The 12,165-nt window shown below is 41.6% G+C and overlaps 1 long non-coding RNA gene across 1 annotated transcript in view; it reads right to left on the bottom strand.

Annotated features, from left to right (window-relative positions):
- Nucleotides 1-12,165, bottom strand: part of LOC138114899 (uncharacterized) — a 79,997-nt gene that overhangs the window by 36,752 nt on the left and 31,080 nt on the right. Inside the window, exons 3-4 of the long non-coding RNA XR_011152870.1 lie at nt 3,991-4,131; nt 3,812-3,914 (exon numbers count right to left, since the gene is read on the bottom strand). This is a non-coding gene — a long non-coding RNA (uncharacterized lncRNA). The remainder of the gene's footprint in view (nt 1-3,811; nt 3,915-3,990; nt 4,132-12,165) is intronic.

Here is a 12,165-nt window from a genome sequence, read left to right as displayed (position 1 = left end):
CTTTGTAAATCACTGCTTCACACTGAGAAAATAACTGCATGGATTATAACATGCCAATATTTTGTTGTAAGGGATCAGACTAGCATAATGTCAGAGCTCTACAGCAAAGACACAGTCCTGTTTCTCTAAAATGCCTGTGCTTTCTCTTCCCCCTTCTCACTTCCTTCTGATGCTCTTTCCAATGCATGCAAAAAAACCAGAGAGGCATCCACAGAGAGCCTACTTATCTCAAAGCCTGACTATCTTCTGCCCAGCATGATATCGGAGCCCTACAGAAATCTCCATGGCAGCTGTGGAACAGAACATCTAAAGGCATCACAGGAGGTGAACTGAGGTTGTATAGACCTGGTTATAAGAAATGAAAGTATTCAGAAATCATTGATAGCATTCAAGAATTAAGTGCCAATATTTAAAAATAAAACTGTTGTCTAACTTTCATCACATTTCCTACTTGAAAACTTGCCACCCTCTTCAGAGAAGGTAAACAGCATTACTTCATTTTATTGTGGGGAAACTGAGAAACAAAGCAATAAAAAGATTTGTCCATTATAATCCAAAAGACCCACGACAGAGCTGGACATCATTCTGAATCCACCTGGCCCTTTGGGCATGAGATCTAGACAGGGCACCCCAGCAATGCTCCGAGTCTCTGGGTGTTAGTGCTTGGCCAGCGAGTCCCAACTCTGTATCAGTGCCAGACCCACTGCACACAGCAGCCACCCTGCAGGATTCCCACTGCCACCAGAGAGGGGTGGATGCAGGAGCTGCAGGGCAACCATGTGGGGAAGATCTCCAACACGACACACCCCAAGTAAGCAAATATTGTCAATAATACCCAATTAAAAGAGAAGAAAGTTTAAAAAAAAAAAAAAAAAAAAAGTGGCATTTTCTCCACTTATTGCCAGCCAAGTGCTGCTTCTACCCAGGTAAAAATATTACTGGAGTCTACAGGATGGTAGAAATATACTTTATTATTAGCAGTTTCTGAGAGCCAGCTGTGTAAACTTTCTCCCGATTCCTGATGGTGGGTTGAGCAACAATTTGACTTACCACATTCAGATTTCCTTTTGGTTGGTCACTCTATTACATATACACATCAGAGGACCCCACAGAAAAATTCTGGCCCAACTTCACTTTAAGCTATTAATGTAATACTTTGACTCATATGTCTCTCACACTATGAATGTTTTGCTAATATGATATACTATTCAAGATGAGGATAAATCATAGCTGTAAAAAGAATTTGCTTTCCACTTCCAGAACCACCCTTTGAGTACTCAGATAGAATACTGACCTATGACACAACGAAAGTCTAGTAAAAACTAATTTAATAAATGCAAATCTATTAATAAACCCAGCCAAAATATGAAATGAGGATGTTCACCTTCTCCTTAGTTTTTTAACTGTGCCAGGGATAGAACAGAGGATTAAGGCTATGATCATGTTTCTGCTGGTGTCTATACCAGTTCATTTCACAAATGGGACACTGGGACTTTAAACACTCATGAATAATAATCATCAGCTGATCCTTAGTGATTTAAATACAAAATTGAAGCAGTAGCAAACTGCTGAAAAGCTCAAGCCACTATTCAAAGCTCAGTTTGTGTCCATTCTGACCTGAACCATAAAAGACAGCTGGCTCTGGGACCAATTCAAGATAGTTTGGCCTAAAATGGTGCTGGAAGCAGGAGCTGGCTTGCTAACAAAGCATTTTTTCCACAGAAAGAATAAATTGTAGAAATCTTTTCCAAAACTTCTGCATACATTGCTAGAATAGCTGAATTGCTTTAAACCATTTCTATTATTAACAAACTTTCATTGGTTTCAGAAAACAAGATAGTTTCTGAAATATTTAACAGCCATATGTATATATGAAAGAGAGAAAAATATTTGTCCCTTCTTAGCTACTTATTATCCAATAATAAACTAAATTTCCCTCCCTGAGTAGTATGTTCCCTTCCTGAGTAGTGTAATTTTTCTACAAGAAAGGAAAATACTGGTGCCTGATCCCAAGCTGGGATCTTGATAACAGCAGAAGTCATCATTAAATCAGCTGAAAGCAGTTCATGTGACCCAGGTTCAACATATTCATTAAAGATTTCTATAAAGCCATCTGCATTAAAAACCTGAGCCAAAGGTTCCATTAAACTGGAAAAAAACCAAAATGGATGAAAGTTACTGCAGAAAAGCAATTTGAATGATCTCCTAGGAACAGTGAATGTGGCTGCTGTCAGATTCCAGGTAACCACCCTGAGCTAGGTGGAATACCTGCAGTGTTTGAAACCTAGAATAAATAAAAAGAACCTGGTGTGGATTACAATTTAGACATCTTGGATTAATTTAAAGAACATCTATATTCATACAAAATTATGACAACCTCAGTTTGCTACAAAAGTATATTATATACTTATATATATATATATTCACATATATAATTTTGCTGATATAATGTGTTTGTTGTTTAAGAAGTGTGAAGTGTTTTTAGCTTTTTGGAAAAAATCAGCAGTGAACTTCTAGCTCAAGCTTCAACTTATGCTTCAAGCCACTATAGGCTAATAAAGCATGTCCTGCAAATTACCCAGCCCACAGTGGATGTGCTGAATCAGTGCTTTACAAACCACCAAGTCTTCACAGGAAAGCCTTAGTCCTGTAACAATCTGATCTCACCCACATCAGAGGTTATGAGAGAACTTTGCGTGCTATAGATCAGCTCAAATTGTGCTCTCAGCCAGAGGAAAGGCTCCTTTTCAATCTAAGTAGGAAAAAAGCAAACTCAGTCCTACCCCTGGAAATTTTTCCACTAATACTGGGTTCCTTCTGCTCCCTTAAAGGGAAAAGAGCTTTGCCGTCTGTGTTTAAAGAATGCAGAGTTCAGAATTTTTGAACAGCCTCTTGAGGCAGGTGCACTTTCACACTAGATATGTACTGATCTAGCCAGAGAGAAACCCCATGCTGTTGTGACCCTGTGTTCTTCTGTTACTCCCGTGGCTTAGTACAGCTAAACCCTTCTCCTGCAGGGTGGGTGTTTACCTTCGGGTTTTATTGCTACCACAACTCGTAGCAAGTTGTCTTCCTACCCAAGGTCTAAAGAAGACACCCAACAGTCAGATACACAACTCGGTGATCTTTTGAGCTCAGCTAATGCTAAGTCAGCTTCTTTGATGAACTCCATGCTACAAATGCCAAGTCTCTTAGGAAATGGAGTACTGGTTTTGGTGCTGAAAGTAAATTCATTAAATTATATTCTGTGTGACTTCTACATAGGGAGAAATTGGGTTTAGCTCCCTCAGCATACAGTCTTCTAAGCAGATGAGTCTCCAATTAGAGAAAGATAGAAATCATTCATTCTGAATCTAAACATGCTTGGACTTTGGATCACACTGATTGGAAATTAATGCCTCAGATTTATTTCTAGTTAAATAAGACTAACTAAATTCCACAATTCACAATATTTATTCTTTCTACATACAGTCAGCAAACAGCTACTTAAAAATTTCCAAGTAGCTCTGCTATATTTTTGATTGCCTTCTGCAGCTCAGAACTATAAAAGGTATAATACACAATTTTTTCCTCTTTCCAGTTTTCTTTGTTTTTCTCTCTCTTTTTGGCAGATGTCAAATAAAGGGATTTTATCTTGCTGTTGCTATTGTTCACTTTTCAGCTGCATCTATGATCTCATCACAGTTAACTAGGGTGTTCCTCTGCTTCCACACAGCATAAACAACAGGACAGACACAACAGGAGGGATAAAAGGAATAAAACAGCATTAAGCAACAAGCTCTTTTAAATGTGTGAAGAGATAAGGTCTTACCTGCTACAAAAGTCTCCTCTCAAGGGAAGTGCTGGTTAGAGGGGGTATGAAATGCTGCACCTCTAGAAGTTCACTCAACAGACTCAGCCAGCCATTAACTGCACTGCCATTGAAACGCATGATTGGTGAGTGGCAGAGCCTGTGTAGTCACAGATCAACTCACCCCAGTTCCAGCCCACCTGCAATTCCATACTCCTCAGATGCAAACCATGCCTCCTGCAGGGACATCTGCATTGTAGGGGCAGGTGAGGGGTTTTTTTTCACAGGAGGACCTCTTTCCACAGGATGACACAGCTATCAAGTTGCATTGCCTTCTTTACCTGCAATAAGAATGGCAGAAGCAAAAATTGGTCTCTGAATTGCAACTTATGTGATGAGTTTTCCCCTCCATTATTTTTCTTAGTTTTATTCAGAGAGAGAATGTTCAGGGATGAGGTTGTGCACAGAGCTCATCCTTCAACTTCAGCTGCTTAAAAAGATGGCAAAGGTCATTGAATCACCCTTAACTTGCTACCTCACCTTCAGGCAAAAGGATTATCTATGGTTTAGCTGAACTCTAGCTAGGGAGCGGACATGGACTGTGAAAGATCCTGTGCAAATCCTGTAGGAACAGGTGGGTTCAGATGCATTAAACTGTTAATCCAATAAAAAGGAAGGGACTACATTAGTTACACATGCAATCAAACAATATAACTACACTCATATTAAGGGAATGACTAATTTGTGGAAGGAAGGATGTGAATTTGTATGACAAATGTACAGTTGCATTCCCACAATTACAAGTCTGAACTAATGGCTTGTTTCACACCTGCTGTGTTATAGAGGACAAGAGGGAAGGGCTGTATTTATTACTGCTCACACCTACACTGATTTACAGCCAGAGTTCTTTTCCAACAGCTTGAGCTATGTTTTGGTCCAGGATAGATAGCCAGAAGAAACACAAAGTCAAAATCAACAAGAGCCGAATATAAACCTGTGTTCACAAGTGTCTGGTCAAATTTATGATTTTCAATAATACGTGCCTAGATTTAAGTCTGTTTTACGAGGAGAATGCAAAGCAAATACTGCATTGTTTAAACTATTTTTATTTTCCATGACCTCTAATACTGCTACATTGCAAAATAAGGTCTCAAAATTCACGATTTCACCACACAGGAATCTGAAAGATTTTTACCTCCTTTCCAGGTCCTATATTTACATGTCCATACACTTCATAATCTTTTCAGTGGCAAAAATAGTTATCCTCACTATTAATACGTTTACTAGTGATATTTGCATCTGTGTTGTTATTTTATTACAATACAGAGAAACCAAGGAAGAGTAAAATTGCTTATAAGTACAGCTATAGAGAATAAATCCTGTTCTGGAGGGATTTTACAACGTGTTGAATCTTGGTTTCATTCTGATTGGAAATTCGCCAAAGGAATGTTTTTCCATAGGAAAATGCTGATTCATCAAAACCAAAGCATTTAGCAGTAGAAAAGGCCAACTACAGTGGAAATCTATCTTCTGGTGGAAATATGCCCAGGCTTCTGCCAGCTTGCCTGAGGCACTGTGCTGCACAGATGGGAAACCAAAGAATCCCAAAACTAAAAATAAAAAGTTTGACATGGATGTAAGATCATGGAAGACTCATTAGCTCCTGTTGCCAGTGTCCTACATTTCCAAGGTTTCTCATTCTAACACAGTTCACCTGGAGTATTGCTGGTCTGGCAGAGAAGGATTCAGGGTCCTGAGAATGTAGATGCCCATGATCTCCAGGGCCAGGATGTTCCACTACTCCTGCCTTCTCTTACCCCATTTGCCAGGCAGGATGACAGAGCTTCATTTTATGAGAACATTGTAAAACCCACAAAGCTCATGTGAACTACAAAACATATAATTACCACTTTTTCTGAAAAAAAGTTTCTCTAAACTGTCTTTTGTCCTGAAAACCACTTCCAGCTCTGTAAAGCCTTACATGGAATTATAATGTCTTCTACAATGCTCCTATTGAGACATTCGGAGCCATTCCCTCTACCATTAAATGCTTAAAAGGGCCAGAGAGGCATCTTCTCCTCAAGCTAAAGAATATTTGATATTTTTGTCAAGTGAGGAAGTTTTATTAAATATTAAAGAGTCATTAAAAATACATTGAATTATAAGTATAGGTCAACCTGCCCCAAATGTTACCAAACTCATACATCTGGGAGCTGCAGGTGCTAGGACACCCTGAAACAGGCCATGAACTTGCCACCCACAGTTCCCCCACAGTCCCAAAAGGATGTTTATCCACCTCACTGCTCCTGGGAATGTCGATGACCTTACTTGCACCACAGAAGAAAGAATGAGACTCCACACAAAGTTCCTGCTTAGAGCTTACAGCCTGGGTAACTTGTGGAATAAAACTTGCAGGGAAGTTCATGATGAGAGAGCTCCCACATTCCAGTTGACTCTGTTACTGTAGATACAGGCCAGTGTCGGGGTCTCCTCCCCCCGCCCCGGGAGCCCTGAGGGAGGCACGGGGTTTCCCTGCCCCTGCTCAGCCTCGTTCCCCATTGGTTGGTTTGTGTTCCCCTGCGCGGGCAAAGCAGCTCGGGTCCGGTGACTGTGGCAGAGTCTCTCGGCAGAGCCCGGCCATGCGGCTGGGGAAATAAACATCTCTGAAACATCTAGCAAGAATCCGTCCTTATATATTTCTTTTCCACGGGACTCCTGGTTTGATATAGGCGTGTTACAGCATCCCCACTGCAACAGGCCAGGGCAAAGGGTTTGCACTGAAGGATGAGCTCAGCTTGTAGAAAGAGCAGTGCCCATAGCCAGTGGTGAGATCTGCTAGCCAGAACTCAGGTCAGAGCACACCTGCTGAGGAGATTGTCACAAACAGCCTTCCTTTTACCTCACCAGATCCTCCATGCATAAGCAATTCTCAGGGCACTAGGCCATCACAGACTGCCCTGTGGTCATTGCTCCCTGCTCCTCAGGGAAGGACTGAACATTTCTCAGCATGCCAAGAAATCCAGTTCTATCTTCCAACTTTATTTAATTCGGACAATTCTACTCAGAGCCAGCACCAGCAGCAACAAGGAACTGACTACAGGAGTGCCAAGTGGCTGATGCTCAACCTAAACAAGCCAGAGAATGCAAACTCCTTCAGGAGCAGGATTGTTGTCCTGGGCAGTAGAGTTCTCAAATCAGTGACAACTTTAGGTATCTCTGTAAGACAGGCATTCAGTGCAGCTTTTGGGAAGTGGAGTTGACTTCTTGCTAAGCAAGTCATCTTGCAGGGAGCATGTGACTCTGGTGCCCCAGAGTTCAAACCATATGCCCATTAGCCCTGGGGGGCACAAGAGAAGTTTAAACTTTCAAAATAAAACTTAAATTCAAATACCAATGAAAGAAGGCACAATATTGACTTAAATAGCTGACATTTACTACAAAAATTGCTGTTTCTGCCTTTGTTTTCCAGTTAGATCACATTTTATCATTTAGATGCACTAAAAGATGGAACAATGGGAATTACTGTAATGGAGTTGCATATAGTTAATAATTCTCTAACCTGTATTTGGGAAAGTATCCCACAAATGCACAACTCAGCATACAGTTGAGATGTTGCCTAAAAAACACCAGCAAGTTCATTATATATCTGAGAGCTACCATATGGAGTATCAAACAACTTACAACCTACAGCTTCTAATGTGGCATTCAAAATACATTGACTTAATTGAGGGTTCTTCCTTTTCCTTTGCATCTCTTTCTTGAGGCAGGCTTTCATGCTTGCCCTTTTCCAGTATTCTGAAGCCTTGCCTTTCCTCCCAGACCTCAAAGGTATTCTCTTAAGGCTACCTCAGAAGAGCTAGAGTAGAGTACTTTGGAGCTTTTAAGACACTGAAACTTCAGACCCATAGGATGACCATTATATGAAGAATCACAGTCTGACTGTAACAAAAAAATCCACCACTGCAACTGCATTAATCCCTTCAAATCAAGTCACACTCCCTCTATGGACACAAGGGATTCCTCCAGGAAAGCCTCCTCCTCTCCAATCTTCACCATACTGTCTAGAAAGTGAGGGAACCTTTATATTTGCTCAGCTGTAGTTATTCTTTGTGAAACACCTCAATGGAAGCCAAACGATAATGGGGATTATAGAGAATAGGAACAGTTCAAAGATTCAGGCAGTCATGATTTTGTGCAGCCAGAACTGTGCAATGAAAACAGATCTCTGTTTTCAGAAAACTGTAGGACCTTTCATGGGATTACTTGCTACTGATTTCTACTAAGAACACGGCTGAGCACAAAATTCTGGGAGATGAAAGGGACAAGAATCTAATAAAATCATTAAGTAGGATTTCCACTGCTTTCTTCTAAACTGGTCTTATTCAGAAAGTTTGACCTTTGGAGAATTGCTTCTTGGAACAACTCGTTCTGGAGCACGCAGGGGAGAGGATGTTCTGACCCTTGTCCTGAAAACACTCGAGCCTGGCTTGGCGCAGCTCAAGAAGCAGCTCTAGTGGGGCTGTTAGTAGCAGTTACCACCACAGAATCCATGCAACGTCCTTGAGGAACAAACTGCTGGCGAGGGGAGCAGCATATCAAAGGAGTGTTCAATCTAGTAGAGTGATGCTAAACTCTAGAAAGAGGAATTTTTTCAAAACTTGATTTTGTTAAAGGCACCCTGAAATGAAAATATGCAAATGGAGGTACTTAGCAAAGATGTTGCTCTTGATTTGTGTGACTCAAAAATCTACCCTGAGAAAAGAGAAATCCAACTCCTGCTCATCAGTAACCTTAAGTAAACTAGGAAAAAGAAACAAATCCACTGAAATGAAGGCCAAAGTATTCCACATGACTCACAGTCAGTGATCAGAAGGATGTAACTATGATAAAATTAAAGAATTAAATTAAGTTCCCCCTCTTCCCATAAAGTCACAAGGGGTGATACCTCCTCTGCTTGTTCAGCTAGGTTGTCCAGGATGTGGGAGACTGGAGCTTGGTTTTAACAGTTAGAGAGGGACACAGAAAAGAATGGTCTAGCAGGTACTTTAAGGCACACATGAACTTAAAAAGGACATAAAAATGAAATGGTAATCAATAGGTTTGTGAACCATACCTCAGGAGTACAGTTTAAAAATACATAATGTAGTATATAAGAGAACAGTTTATTTTCTAAACAGTGAAATTCTGTACAAAAAGTAAAGGAAAAGAAAGGAAATTTCTCAGTAAATAAAGCTATATTATTGCTGTCTGCTGGTGGGTTCCTTGTGTCTTCCTTTGGAGACACTGAGATGGTCCTACCCTTTGAGAGAGGGAGCTGATTGTGTGACTACAACTACCTGTGCATAAACGTGCACCTAGCACCAGTACTTACAAGCACAGTAGAAGGAAAAAGCCACACTATCTTGCAAATTCATGCAGGATGTTATGGGGCACAGTTTCAGGTTTCTCAAGGCTCCAAGTGTCTCTCTTGAGTACAAGGTACATTGATGTCTTGATATATCTTCATAATCACCTTCCTCTATAATGTTTTTCTGCAAACTCTTCCCTTCTTTAAAGGTTCATTTGCCTACATCCAAAGGCTGTTCTAATAGCACACAGCTGTGTAACCTTGAATCCAATTTCCATAGACAGGGAAGGTGTCAGGAGCAGGGCTTGCGCTGTTGCACCTGGACTTTCCACTTGGACACCCTCTGCCCATTGAATTGGGAGATGTATTTGATTTTTCTCTGACGGATATGATAGGTTCACTGCACCTGGCTTTGCACCTGGCTGAACTTTCACTTTGCCTTGACTCCTTCCCTTGACCTTGGGCCTGTCTTGTCACCAGACTTGTCTGGTGATCACTGGACTCTTCTCTGGACCTGGCTGCTCTTCCTGGATCTGCTGTGCCCTCGTTCATGCACTGTGGGACTGGAGCCTTGTCAGAGAGGCTGCTATCTGCCTGCCACACTGTCACTCCCAGCTCCCTGACACACAAAACATTTCACCGGGGCATTCCAAGCACCTGCTGAGCAGTACCCATGTACCAGCTCATGTGAACAGCCCAGCACTGAGCATCTGTTAGATCAATATTTTAAATTAACTGCTAAAGTATCAATGCTCAGTTGCTTCATCTTGGGAAAACTAGGGAGAGCTGGATTGATGTTCATGTTGTGATGGAAAGTTTTTTTGGCTGACTTTGTGGGGGGTGGTTTCCATCCCTTTGTGGAGCTGTGGTTTATTTTGTTTCTCGTTTTGTTTCTTGATAGTTTGCCAGCATTCTCTGGGATAGATTATTCCTCAGCATTTTCTGAACCTCTGTCAGTACAGTCCAAAGCTTCCTCCTCCCAGCTCTCATGCATGCAATGACTCAGCCCTGGCTCTCACTTTCCCTTTGTTGAACTTTGTGACAATTTTTTCAGCTGCATTGCTATGTGGCCAGAAGAAGTATGTATACAGTGTGCCAAAAAGGAATTTCAAACAACAGAAAGAAAAAGCAAGAAAGCTATTTGTTTCTTTTGCATTAGAATAAAATCTGCATTTTAGGTCTCAAATTCATGCGCATAGGAACACTCACATTTATCTCTGCAGACTGGAGTGACACAGTAAGATGCTCAGCAGCTGCTAAACCTGCAGAAAGTTTTAACTCATGGAAGTTTAGAATAACAACCTCTTATTTCATGGGCCTCATATCATGATATAATCAGAGGGCACTGACAAGACACATTTGAGACTTGAAAAAGTTAAGTGATGAAATGAGCTGCAGTGATAGAGTTGTGGACATACAAAGTAGGTTAAGACACAAAGCCTCTTTGAATTACAGGCATAGAATGGGTTGCAAGCAAATGACCCATTATTGTTTATTAAACTCAGGGATGACAGAATTAATGTCTACAACTGTTCTGATCCGGTTTAAACCCAGAAAAGCAAAGCAAGCTAAGTCTCTGAGCATAAACCGGAAAGAATTTAGAAGGTTCAAAATATTCCCAGAAATGAGATTAAAACCAAACAAGATTAAATATTGTTGCCAAAAAATGGATGCATTTTATTTCTAGTAGAGAGGCAAAGAGAAGGAAAGAGAAAAGAAAGAGAGAAAGAAATAGAAAAAAGAAGTGTGCGTGGGGGTGGGGGAACAGGGAGAGGTGACAGGGGTTAGGTGGAAGCAGATCACCCATCCAAGGGTCCAGCAACATCTCGTTGCTCCCCTCCATTTGGTCTGCTGGTGGTGAGGGTCCCCCATCACCACCGTGGCCACACCGTTACATGCTGCCACACTCTGCCACACGCCACCACGCCACACACCAAAGAGTGCAGAATCCCGTGGATTACTATACACTTCGGGCCAGGTGGGAACACCCACGTGTGTCTCTTGCAGGGGCTGGCTTGACACACTGTCCCTTGCAACACTGAGGGTCTGTTGCATCATCTCTGGTGCTCTGGTGCAGGGTCTGGGGACCCCTGTGATGGGCCATGTCACCCCCTCCTGCTGTGGATAAGCTTCCTCCTCCCCGCCCCCCTCTCCCCCCCCAGTGAGGACCCCTCAGCTGGGCTCCTCTGCTCAGTGGAGGATGGGCAGTCACTGCACCTCTGACCAGAGGCTTTTCTCAGATACCCAAAGCCTCTCCTCCCCCCTACGCTTTGGTGCAGGGGGGTCTGTGCGAGCCTGGCAGCTGATAGTCCTGGGGCTGTGGTCCTCATCTTGGAGGTGTTAAGCTTGTACTTTGTGAATGCCCCCAGCCCTGAGTTGTTATTTTATCTTATCTTCATCAGCGAGCAGAGTCAGGCCTCAGGGCCCCATTCAGGGTGTGGTAGTCTTCTCTGCAGCTTTTGGAACACAGTTTTAAAAGTCCTTTAAGAAAATGTTTAAGTCATAAAATATAATATTTCAGTCTCTGACAATCCACCCCGTGACTTAAACATTTCTTCTGATGTTTCTTCAGTTTATGGGTTGCCCACGGTGGATGATATGTAGAGTGGTTAGTAAGAGAAAAGATAGAAGAAGTAACAATGTAAGTAATACAATAGTTATTCCAATCATCAAAAATGTAAATTCGATTGCAATCATTAATCCAATGCTTATTAGTAAGCGCCTCCCACGCTGTGAACCCAAAGGTCAGTTTTCTTTATTTGACAGTGGGTGTGAGGGATTCCCCAATATGGTCTTTCTTGGATGTTGACTTAATATGTTTTGGAATTGATCATAGAGTTACACAGTTAGTCTTATCAGTTTTGCAGATAACATTTGCTCCTTTTACTCACCCAACCTTTTTGTGTTTCACTGCATTTTATTGATTAGATTCTAATTTTGCTGGGTTTATGGCCAAATTTCGATTTTTTCAGTAGCCATACAGGTATCGTTTTGGTGGTAATTTTCTGACCCTTGCCAGTTTTAATTC

This window comes from Aphelocoma coerulescens, chromosome 9 (genome assembly GCF_041296385.1).
Source record: "Aphelocoma coerulescens isolate FSJ_1873_10779 chromosome 9, UR_Acoe_1.0, whole genome shotgun sequence".
NCBI classification, from domain to species: Eukaryota; Metazoa; Chordata; class Aves; order Passeriformes; family Corvidae; genus Aphelocoma; species Aphelocoma coerulescens.
This window is presented reverse-complemented; position numbering and strand designations above follow the sequence as displayed.